The sequence below is a fragment of the Moschus berezovskii genome, chromosome 20 (assembly GCF_049115385.1).
Source record: "Moschus berezovskii isolate FMDL1 chromosome 20, NW_MosBer_1.0, whole genome shotgun sequence".
In the NCBI taxonomy this organism is placed as follows: domain Eukaryota; kingdom Metazoa; phylum Chordata; class Mammalia; order Artiodactyla; family Moschidae; genus Moschus; species Moschus berezovskii.
Window position 1 is genome coordinate 25408821 of NC_142479.1, and position 11777 is coordinate 25420597.

Consider the following 11777-nt stretch of genomic DNA (forward strand, 5'->3'; position numbering starts at 1 on the left):
GACTAGACAGACCTTTGTTGGCAAAGTAATGTCCGTGCTTTTGAATATGCTATCTAGGTTGGTCATAACCTTCCTTCCAAGGAGTAAGCGTCTGCAGTGATTTTGGAGCCCCAAAAAATAAAGTCTGACTCTGTTTCCACTGTTTCCCCATCTATTTCCCATGAAATGATGGGATGATCTTTGTTTTCTGAATGTTGAGCTTCAAGCCAACCTTTTCACTCTCCTCTTTCACTTTCATCAAGAGGCTTTTGAGTTCCTCTTCACTTTCTGCCGTAAGGGTGGTGTCATCTGCATATCTGAGGTTATTGATATTTCTCCTGGCAATCTTGATTCCAGCTTGTGCTTCTTCCAGCCCAGCGTTCCTCATGATGTACTCTGCATGTAAATTAAATAAGCAGGGTGACAATATACAGCCTTGCCATACTCCTTTTCCTATTTGGAACCAGTCTGTTGTTCCATGTACGGTTCTGACTGTTGCTTCCTGACCTGCATACAGGTTTCTTAAGAGGCAGGTCAGGTGGTCTGGTATTCCCATCTCTTTCAGAATGTTCCACAGTTTATTGCCGGCATCTTTAGAGCGATGGAATTAAAGGAATGTTGACTCCAGGCATCTGAGGGCAGTTGTAGTTAATGACTAGTCATTGTTTTTACAGAGTCAGGTTTTGGTATTGTTTTAAAATGTCAAAACCAAGTGACAGATTTTTGTGCCCAGGGATCCCACGTTATCCTTGACTAGGTGTCCAGGGACCGAGGACACAGCACCAAGAGGCTGGGTTCCAAATGAAGTGAGTCTGAAATGCAGTCTGCATCACAGTTCAGTATTAAGGTGAGCATCTGGTGGGCTTGGGTAGGGTGGAGGTGGGGAAGAGGATGGTTTCTCTGTCTCACAGTAATTGGACCTTGGTGCATCCTGATCTGTTTTTCTCCTCTTGGTAAGTTACCTCTTGGGCTTGACTGTCAGAAAAATGTTTAATTTTCAGTGTGTCTCCAGTTACTTAAAAGATCAATTAACAAAAATAGAAGATTTCCCTCACTTTCACTTCCTTCAAAATGATTACTTTTAAAAATACAGATCGTCCAACCCCACCCATCTAACTTGAGGATCCCGGATAACACATGTTAGAACAGCAGGTGAGTAACCTCTTCACTGGCCACCCAGTGCAGACCCACGTTTCCTAAAGAGATAGAACCTTTGTCATGGTCATTATCCAATGAAGAAAAAGATTTAAACATGTACTTCAAAATATTTGGAGTCCATCACGTTTAATTAGAATGAATGAAAAGCCAAAGAGATGACAAAGAGTGGACAGAATTTTCAGTTAAGGGAGGCTTGCATTTTAAAATTCAGAAGACCACCCTCCTTCCAGCCAAGAGTAAATTGGATACTATTTTAATTGACACGGATACTGCAATTCAGTAACTGTTACCAGAAAGATTAGTTGATTGATTTGCATTTTAATAAAACTAATACTTTACATTTTGGTGGCTAATGCTGATTTTGAAATGAGTTGAGAACCGTTATCAAAGAGTTTCAATCCGGGGCCCTTTTTCAGTGTTGACTGAAGCATTTCTCCCTTTTGTGTGAAGTTTGCTTATTTCCTTTTCTCATCCATTTTGACACCTCCTCACATGGCCTTCCTAAACCACAGCCCCTGAAGACACCTCCAATGCCACGAGGAAGCTGTAGCGCCCACCAGCCCAGGTTTGCGCATGGAGCCAGAGCAGGCTGTGGGCTGTTCCCTTCAGGATGGAGAAGATAAGGCTATTTTCTTGTCTTAGTTTATTTCATGTCAAAAATTACAGAAACGTGGAAGGAACAAATGAAAATAAGACTTGGCTATAATTCCATACTTTGGTCACCTGATACAAAGAGCCAGCTCTTTGGAAAAGACCCTGATGCTGAGAAAAATTGAAGGCAAAATGAGAAAGGGGCGGCAGAGGATGACATGGTTGGATGGCATCACCAACTCAATGGACTTGAGTGTGAGCAAACTCCGGGAGATACTGAAGGACAGGGAAGTCTGGCATGCTAGAGTCCAGGGGGTTGCAAGACATGACTTAGTGACTGAACAGCAGCAAAAGCTATCCCTCCACTCAAAAAGATCCCCTTCTCGTTGTTAACCTCTGTTCCTTCATCACCCTCGTCTGTATGTAGATGCTGTGGCACCCAGTGGGCTCCTCTCGGGATGGGGGCAGCTCCAGGGAGCAGTGCAGGTGGAAGACTTAGTTTGTCCTTCTGGACTGTTTGAAATGTTACCCTTTTAAAAACAGCAAAAACAAAATGCATGCGTCCCCCTCCACCTAATATACATACACCACCCATTGAGAACCACCCGAGTTGTATTCTGCATTTTATTAGTAGTAGGACAAGAGAAGTTTGTTTTAAAGATCTCACTCAAGTATTTTAATTGCTAACTAATAATTCCATTAGTCTTTGCCTACTAAACCAAATCCCCCTTTTGTTGAACACTTAAACTGTTATAATTGTTTTCTATTATGAATACTGTTTCAGGAGAATATTCCTGCATAAAGCTTCTTTGTTGTCTTTTGAAATTATTGTTTTTCTTGGCATGGATCTTTCTTTGGGAGTAAAATGAACCAAGTGAATGAGTCCAAATATTTTGAAAGTTCTGACAGAGGCTTGTTCTAGGGCCCACTCGCTTCTCACCTGCCGTAGGAGGGGCCGTCTGCAGTGAAGGGTGTTGAGAGGCAGAGAGGAGGTTGGCCCTGGACTCTGATCCAGGGGTTTATTTCTTGCTCCCCAGGGAGCCCTGGAAATCAGCATCCTCCTCAGGGAGGATTAAAGAGCTGCGGCCGCTCCTGTGCTCTGAGGTGCTCCCGTGAAGGGTGGTGGAGGAGCAGAAAGTGACGCTAGCCTCTCCCTCCCCACCCCGTGTCTGTTCTCTGGCCGCAGGGCCACACACACTCTGTCCCCCCACACTGGCTTTCTGCTCTTGCTCCTTTCAGCGCTCTCATTCTGGGGGTCTCTCTGGTGTGTTCTTGCCTTGCGTGAGTTTGTGTTCCTCCCTACACTGCCTTTAGGGTGTAGCCAGAGTCTCCATGGTCACCGGCCAAGAATGCTTGTTGAGCATTGTTCAGGAACCCTAAGAGCCCACAGAATACCAGAGAACGTCAGTTCCGACAAGTTCAGCAACAAATTCTGTGTCTGCAGTTTAGGAAAGTCAATTCCTTTCAGTGGTTGAGTTTCCTGGTCTCCACATACAACTCGTCCGGGATTACTGCCTCTTTGCCTCTTGCCATTTCGTCCACAAGAAGCTGACTGAGGCTCAGTGGTTCTGAACCTTCCCTACCATGGTACAGTCACCATGCACATGAGACAGCAAGATCCGTGCCTCCCTGGGCCAGGCTCACAGGCGACGCGGCTACAACTCAGAGGCGAAGGGTGTCGTGGGGAAGCCCGAGGTTCCAGCTACAGAAGTATGGGTGTTCTGTGCCAGGGCGGATGGCTCCCCTCTCCTGACATCCTGATGGGCTGCACTTGGCATTCAAGAAAGGCATGTACAAGCAGTGAGCCTTGTCTAAAGTGAATGAATTTTGTGTTCTGCATCTGAGTTTGTGTTTTTAATTTGTGTGTGTGGGTGTTTGTACTGGGGGGACAGTTGTGCTAGGAATTAAGTTGAGCTTGCCTTGGTCATTCTTTCTGTTTAAATTTTATCTGTCTCACTTTCTCTTTTTTTCTGTTCTCTTTCTTCATAACATTTCAAAAATAATTGCCAGTAATTTGGTAAGTTCATTAACTAATCTTTAAGTCCTGGGGATCCATATCACCCTGCTGACTTGTATATATTCAATTTGTTCAACAGCTGTGTTGATGAAGCCCTCATTACCTGCTCTTTGTCTGGAGAGGAGAGGGATGGTGTAAATGCAGTGTGAGTTTGCCTTATCTAACTTTTGTTTTTCTTGTCTGTCTATAGATTTCCTTTACTGGCCCCTTCTTGCTGGTCATGTGGGGTCTGCCAATAAAGTCATCGCCTCAGCGGCATTTATATTCCTGAGAAGTTTGCTCGGTTTATTTCCCTGGTTCAGGGTTCTCAGTTCATTTGTTGAGGTCAAGGACACTGAATTCTCAGGAAAGAAAATTTAAAAGACAGGAGAGAGAGAGAGAGGAAAGAAAAAAAAAAAAATCCCAGATTACTGATAGGGAAGAAATGGAATCTAAGGTCCCCAGCAGGAACGGTAACACATAAAGATTCCTACCCACCCTCTGCCCGTCGCGTCTCCCTCTTTATGGCGGGGCTGGAAATGAGTCGGGGTGCCCTGGGCCGGCAGGCTTCCCACCACATGGTGCTGGCTGCTTCTGCTGCCTGATCTCCCCTCCCTGGGTGTTGAGGGGGGTGTGCCCCGGTTCTCACATAGACTTGGGGCACAGAGTTAGTCCTGGAAGGGGCTGGTGTCACCTTCTGTGTCAAGGACAGATATGAACAGAAGATGGTGGAGTGGGAAGAACCTTGGATCAGAAATCAAACTTGCCAGGGTGTGACCTGGAGGAAGCCTGTTGACCTCTGGGTCTGGGGTGGGGCAGATGAGGGTCAGCCGCCCTGGTTCCTGAGGACGCCTGGTCCTAAAGCATCTGTTTCCATGGAAAGGCGTCTCTCGCCTTGGGTCTTGCATGGATGCAGGAATGTTTTTCCCTCCACTCTTCCAGGTAGGTGTTGTCCTCTTGCCGTGTGCCAGGCTCTGGGGGAGTTTATGGTAGCGGAGGACTGGCAGGTGACCTGGTCCCCAGTGAGGACTTTCTGTCCAGTGAGTCCTGCAACCTCTAATTTCAGTCTGATCGGACCCCTTAGCTGCGCTGGATTTGCTTTTATTAATGGTGGGGCTCCGGCCCTATTTCAGGCCCGGATCACTTTCCCCGGGCTCTGGTCCTCCAAGGTGAGAGCTCTGCCTGGCAGGAGGGCAGCTGCCCCGGGGCTCATGGGCCCTGACGCTTGGGGCACTAAGGTCTGCCTCTGACAGCGTGGGCCCAGGGCGCCCGGGGGGGTTGGTGTGCGGGTGAGGCTGCTGCTCACCAAGCGCTGCGGCTCGACGGCTCCCACCTCCACGGCCAGGGTCCCTCCCAGCTCCGTGTGGCTTCCGCTCTCCTCTGGGGGGTCCCGGGGAACCTCTTCTAACCCTGAGAGCATCCAGAGTGTCTAGACCACAGCCATCCAGTTGCACCTCCGGGGAGGATGGGAAAACCGTCAGCAGTCACTCGCCACGTGTGGCCTTCCAGCCCTTGCTGCGTCACTGGTGGGAGATCAAGTCTATACGGGTATTTCCCGATCTTTCACGTGCATGTGTGCTAGGTCGCTTCAGCTGTGTACAACTCTGTGCGACCCCATGGACTGCAGCCCACCAGGCTCTGTCCATTGGATTCTCCAGGCAAGAAACTGCGGTGGGTTGCATGCCCTCCTCCAGGGCGTCTTTCCGACCCAGGGATGGAACCAGCGGCTCTTAAGTCTCCCGCACTGGCGGGCGGGTTCTTTACCACAGGCCCACCTGGGAGGCCCTTTAGGAGTCTCAGCAGACGCCAAAGCTCTAACCAAGGGAAGCAGAAACAGACGGGGTGCCAAGAGCTGCCGCTGTCCGGAAGCCCCGAGTGCAGCCGGGTCGGTGACCCGCTGCTAGGCCCGGGAGGGTGACCCGGGGTCTGGGGAAGCGGGGGTCTCCCGCCTCGACGCCCAGTGTGGCCGCGGGACAGATAGGGAGCTTGGGCGCGAACCAGGAGCCGGCTCCCTGAGGCCAGAAAATTATTCTCCAGTTTGACTCTTGTGTCCTTTAAAGTTGAAGCGCAGGGCACTCGGTTTCAGGAGCTAAATGTAAGGCTAATACGGGGCACTTTGAGTGTGATAACTTAAGAGTTCATATTGTTGGGGCAGATAAGCAGCGGGAGCAGGTGCTTCTTGAATTCACTTATCAGCGCTCCGGCCGCCCAGGCGCTGTGATGCTGCGGGCGCGTCTCGGAGCGAGGCTTCTCGGGCCCCCGGGGCCACCGTTTCATCTGCCGACCTCGCAGGTGAGGTGAGGCCTTCGTTCCCAGGGGTGCGGGGCGGGGAAGGGGAGGCGGGGTCCCCGGCCGCCCCGCCCGGAGCTCGCGCAGCCCCGCGGAGAGGCTGCGTTTTAAGGTCACAGCCTGATGCTCGCGGAGGAGGGGGAGGGGGAGGGGGAGGGACGCGAGGCCTAGTTCTCGGTTACATAATTAAGCCGAGATGTTCCTTCCTGAAGGAACAAAAAGAGGCCAAGGACAGCTTAATTGAAACCTGGAGATTGCTTCTCCAGGAGCGGCCTGAGCAGAGCGTCAGCCCAGGCTGGTGGGCCGCGCGACCTCGCGGGCCCTGGGCCCGGCGCCCGCCTCCGTGGTTGGGGGGCTCGGGGGCGCTACTGGCACGGGAGCCTCCCCTTTGCTTCCTGGGAGTTGAGCCTTTGGTTCTTCAGGCCCCAGTGGTGGGGGTACTGGAGGGGAGCTAGCCGCACTCACTGACCCTTCTCTCGCCTTGTGGGTCCTAAACAGCCCCGTGGAGCCCCACCCACGAACGGTCTCCAGGGCCTTTAAAAGGCGCGCTCCTCTCGGCCAGGCGGGCTGTAACGCAGTCGTTCCTGACCGGATCAGTGATGGTGCAATGGTGATGCTTTATTAACTACAGCCAGGGCTGCTCCTGAGAACCAGGCGTGTGTCTGATACCTGTTTATCCACTTGCTCCAGACGAAAGGACTTTCCTCCCGTCTCCTTCTCTCTCCCCCACCCCCAGAAGAGAATTTCAACTTTAAGACAAACAACTTCATTTACAAGTGTGTCTCTAATTAGCTCCAGAATTAGGAAAGCTGAGTTTTCCCCCATAGATCGGCTAAACCCTCGAGGGAGACTGGTGGGATAGAGAGAAGCGCGTTTCCAATTATTTTGTTGAATTGCTAATTTAGTTATTGTGCCTGGTGTAATTGTGATGGGTATTGGGTGTGCAATTCAATTTGTTTTAAATATTTGTGGGAAGGCTGATCAGTAATGGAGCTGACCTATTTTGTGGCCCAAATTGAGGGAAAAAAACACTAAAACACAACAGCCACAAAGATACAGTTTGTTTCCACTTTTATTTTGATCTCTCTCATCCCTCTTAAGACCACTGATGCAACAAAAGGATTAAATTCAAAGATGACAGCACTTTGATCTTCTCCCTTTGAAAGCTTAACTGTCCTTGGTCGTTTAATATGCAGATATTTTAGGGTCAGGTCTCAGATGCAAGGCTGGAGTTGAGAGTTTTCTGCCTCCCAGTGTGTGCCTAGAAGTGGTTTGGGGGTTTGACTTGTACGTGCGCGTTTAAGGCGGTGGAGGTGGTGTCTGTAGCCCCCAGGGCGTCGGTTAGCTTCTGGGGCACCTTCCCTCCAGGCTGCTCGCAGGGGTCGGAGACCCGAGCCCCACCCAGGCAGTGGCTATGCCTGCTCCAGGCATTGTGACCAGGGTTAGGTGTGAAGTCCTCTCACTGCTGATGCGGGAGGGGCTCCTTGACGGCCCGCCTCGTCTGAATTCCCCTCTTCAGGGTCTCCCCACCACTCAGCCAGCATCTGGACCTGGGGGCCAGGAGCAGGGCTGCGGCTTGTGGGCAAGAGCATCACCCGGGTCTCTGCTGGGACTCGAGGTCGTAGGAACAAAGTGCAGGACTCTGCCTGCTTCTCGGGAAGCATGCGCGTGAGTACCAGGTGTTGCAGCGGCCAGTGCTGCGTGCAGACTAGGAGCCCCTCACCAGGTCCTCGCAAAGCCTTCTCAGACGCAGGCAGGGTGTGGTTGGGCGAGATCAGAGGGTGGCAGACCAGAATAGATTTGGAGGAAAAGTAGTAATAAAATGGGTCATAGCTGCAAAATGATCCTAAAAAGATCATTCTGTAACTCGATTAACTTAGGCACCAGGGTCAGTCTCTGTGCTTAAGCTGCCGAATTGAAGTTTACACTTTGTTCCTACGTGAGAGATCACCAGGGCCATCAGAAGGCACTTCACATGCAGGTGGTCTTGTTTCTCTCTCAACAAGCCTTGCTCGAGGGCCTGGGAGGGAAGAGTTCGTGGGCACAGCTCTGCACGTGGAGAATCTGAGTCCTGTGGGAAAATGAGCAGGAAGATGGTCACTGCACCGGCGATGCTGACTGTAAACGGCTCCCTGGGAAGTCTGGGAGGCTCTCGCAGAGCAAGAGGAGGAGTTAGTAAAAAACAGCAGAGGCAGTAGGGCAGACTGTTGGGTGTTGGTGATAAGGTTAGTGCACCCCAGCCCTTGCTGGTTACAGGTTTTTTGCAGCTTTGATATTGAGGTGTAATTTACATGCCATAAAATCCACTCATTGTAAAGGTGCAACAGGGGATTTTTAGTAGGTTTGGCAAATTGTGCTGCCGTCAACACACTCTATCCATTTTCGAACATTTCATCACCCTGACAAACAACTCTGTGCTGGTTTGCAGTTGATCCTCAATCCCGTCCCTGCCTGAGGCAGTGACCGAACTGCTTTCCGTAGCTATAGATTTGTCTTTTCTGAATGTTTCGTATAAATAGGATCACACACTATGTAGTCTCTGTGTCCGGCTTCTTTCACTGAGCTTAAGGTGCATCCACGTCAGAGCGTACGTGGGTAGTTTGATTCGTTTTATCACAGATGGGCACCACATTTTGCAGACCTCTTTGCCTGCTGATGACCATTCGGGTTGTTTCCAGACACAAGTCTTTGTGTAACATGCTTTCATTTCTCTTGGCCGGATACCTACGTGTGGAATTGCTGGGTCATGTGGTAAGGTTACATTTAACTTTTTGAGAAACTGCCAAACTGTTTTCCACAGTGACTGCACCACTTTATACTCCCACCAGCCGTGTGAGAGTTCCAGTCGCTCCACAGCTACACTTGTTATCATCTGCATTATGATTATAGCCGTTCTAGTGAGCCGTGGGCTCTCACTGTGGCTTTAATTTCTGTTTCCCTAATGACTAGTGAACTGCTTTTCATGTGTTAATTGTTGTTTGGGTTCAGTTGCCAAGTCGTGTCTGACTCTTTGTCACCCCATGGACGGCAGCACACCTGGCTTCCCTGTCCTTCACCATCGCCCAGTGTTTGCTCAGATTCATGTCCATTGAGTCGGTGACACCGTTTAACCATCTCATCCCAGGCCGTCCCCTGCTCCTCCTGCCTTGTCTTTCCCAGCATCAAAGCCTTTCCAATCACTCAGCTCTTTGCATCAGGTGGCCAAAGTACTAGAACTTCAGCATCAGTTTTCCAATGAATCTTCAGGACTGATTTCCCTTAGGAGGGACTGGTTGGATCTCCTTGCAGTCCAAGGGACTCTCAAGAGTCTTCTCCAACACCACAGTTTGAAAGCATCAATTCTTTGGCGCTCAGCTTTCTTTAAGGTCCAGCTCTCACACGTGCATGATTACTGGTAAAGACCATAGCTTTGACTATTCTGACCTTTGTCGGCAAAGTGACATTTCTGCTTTTTATTCATATATTTACCTTCTTTGGTGACGTGTCTGTTCAGATCTGTTGCTCATTTTAATTGAGTTGCTTGTCTTATTGCATCATAAGAATTCTTTATATATTCTGCATACAGATACCCTATCAGAAAATGACTTGCAAATATTTTCCCCAGTCTGTAGCTAGCCTTTGCGTGTTCTTAATGCTGTCTTTTGAATCATAAACTTTTAAAAATTTTGATGTTCTAATTTATCAGTTTTTTTCTTTTATGGATTGTTTTTGGTGTCAGATCTAAGAAATCTTAACCCAACCCAAGGCCCCAAAGATTTTTCTGTTATCCTCCAGAAGTTTTACAGTTTTCACTCTTACATTTAGGCCTATAATCCATTCTGAGTTCATTTTTGCATATGATATGAGGGTCTAAAAATAAAATTTTGCATGTGCATATCTAATTATCCCAGAATCATTTGTTGAAAAGATTATTTTTCCCCTCGTTGAATTGCCTTAACTCATTTGTAGAAAATCAATTGACCATAATGTGAGGATTTATTTCCAGACTCTTAATTTTGTTCCATTCTATTTGCCTGTTTTTATACCAGTGAAAGTTTTTTATAATTGGGTAGTTTAAGTCCATATTTTTATTAAAATCATTTTGGCTATTCTGGGTTCATTGTATTTCCATATACATTTTGGGACACCTTTGTTAATTTCTCTGACAGTGCTTGCTGGGGTTTTGATAGTGATTACACTGAGTCTGAGGATCAGTTTAGGGAGAAGCGCCACCATAGCAATGTTGTCTTCCAGTTCATGAACATGGACTGTCCCATCAACTTCTGTTCAGTGTTTCTCAGCAGTGTCTTATAATTTTCAATGTACGAACCTTGAAGTTCTTTTGTCAGATTTATTCCTGAGTACTTTATTGTTTTCTATGATATTGTCAATGAAATGTTTCCTTAATTTCATTTTTGAATTGTCCCTTGCTAGTATATAGATTGCCATTGATTTTTCTGGTGGTTGTTTAGTGATCTTGTTCCCTGTAACCTTGTTGAATTTGTTTATTAGTTCTAGTTTTTAAAAATAGAGTTCTCAGAGGATCATTTCATCTGTGAAAAAAGACAGTTTTAATCTTTCTTTCCAATATATGACTTAAATTTTCATTTATTTGGCCTGTTCCACTGGCCAGAACCTCTAAAACTATGCTGACTAGAAGTGGCAAGAGTTGACATTTTTGCCTTATTCCTGTTCTTAGGAATAAAAACATTTAGCCTTTCACCATTAAGTCTGACATCAGTTGAGGTTTTTTTTTTTTTTTTTTTCTCTGAATAGATGCCCTGTATCAGGTTGAGGAAGTTCCTTTCTCTTCAGGGTGTAGACAGGTTTTATCTGAAATGGGTGTTGGATTTTATGAACATTGTTTTCTGCATCTGTTGAGCTGGTTGTGTGGTTTTTGTGCTTTGTACTTTTAAGATGGTGTGTTACATTAATCCCTTTGCATGTCTGCCCTCCTGGGACAGATCTCACCTGACTGTGGTGTATAATTTTTTTTTGAAATATGTTGCTGGATTCAATCAGCCAATATTTGCTAAGAATTTTTGTGTCTTACATCGTGAGACATATTTGTCTGTAGTTTCCTTTTCTTGTGATGCCTTTGTTGGCTTTGATTTCAGGGTAATACTGGCCTCTAGAATGAATTGGAAAGTGTTCTATCTTTTTTGAAAAATATTTGTGAAAGATTCGTATTTCTTCTCTAAATTTAGCAAATTCACCAGTGAGACCTTCTAAGACTGAGCTTTGCTTTGTGAGATTTTTAATTACTAATTTAGTTTTTGTTTTTTTTAACCTGTTATGGGTCTATTCAGACTTTGTTTATTCTTAAGTTAGTTTTGGTAAATTGTGTCTTTCTAGGACTTTGTTCATTTAAGTTGTCTAATTTGTTGGCTTATACAATTCCTTTATTATCATCTTAATTTCCATAGGGTCACTAGCAATATCTCCTGTTTCATTTCTGAGTCTGGAAGTTTTGTCTTCTCTCTTCTTGTCAATTAAAAAAATCTTTTCAAAGCACTAACTTTTGATTTTATTAATGTTTCTCTTTCTTTCCTGTCTTACTAGTTTCACTCTGATCTTTATTTTTTGTTTATTCTGCTTACTTTGGGTTCAGTTTGTTCTTTTCTCCCCAGTTTCTTAGGATGGAAGTTATTGATACAGGAATCTGTTATTGTTGAATTGTCTATTTTTTCATTTACTTCTGTTAATTTTTGCTTTATGTATTTCGGGACTTTGTTTTAGCTGTGTATGCATTTGAGGAAAAAATGGACATAATAGTTACCAATAA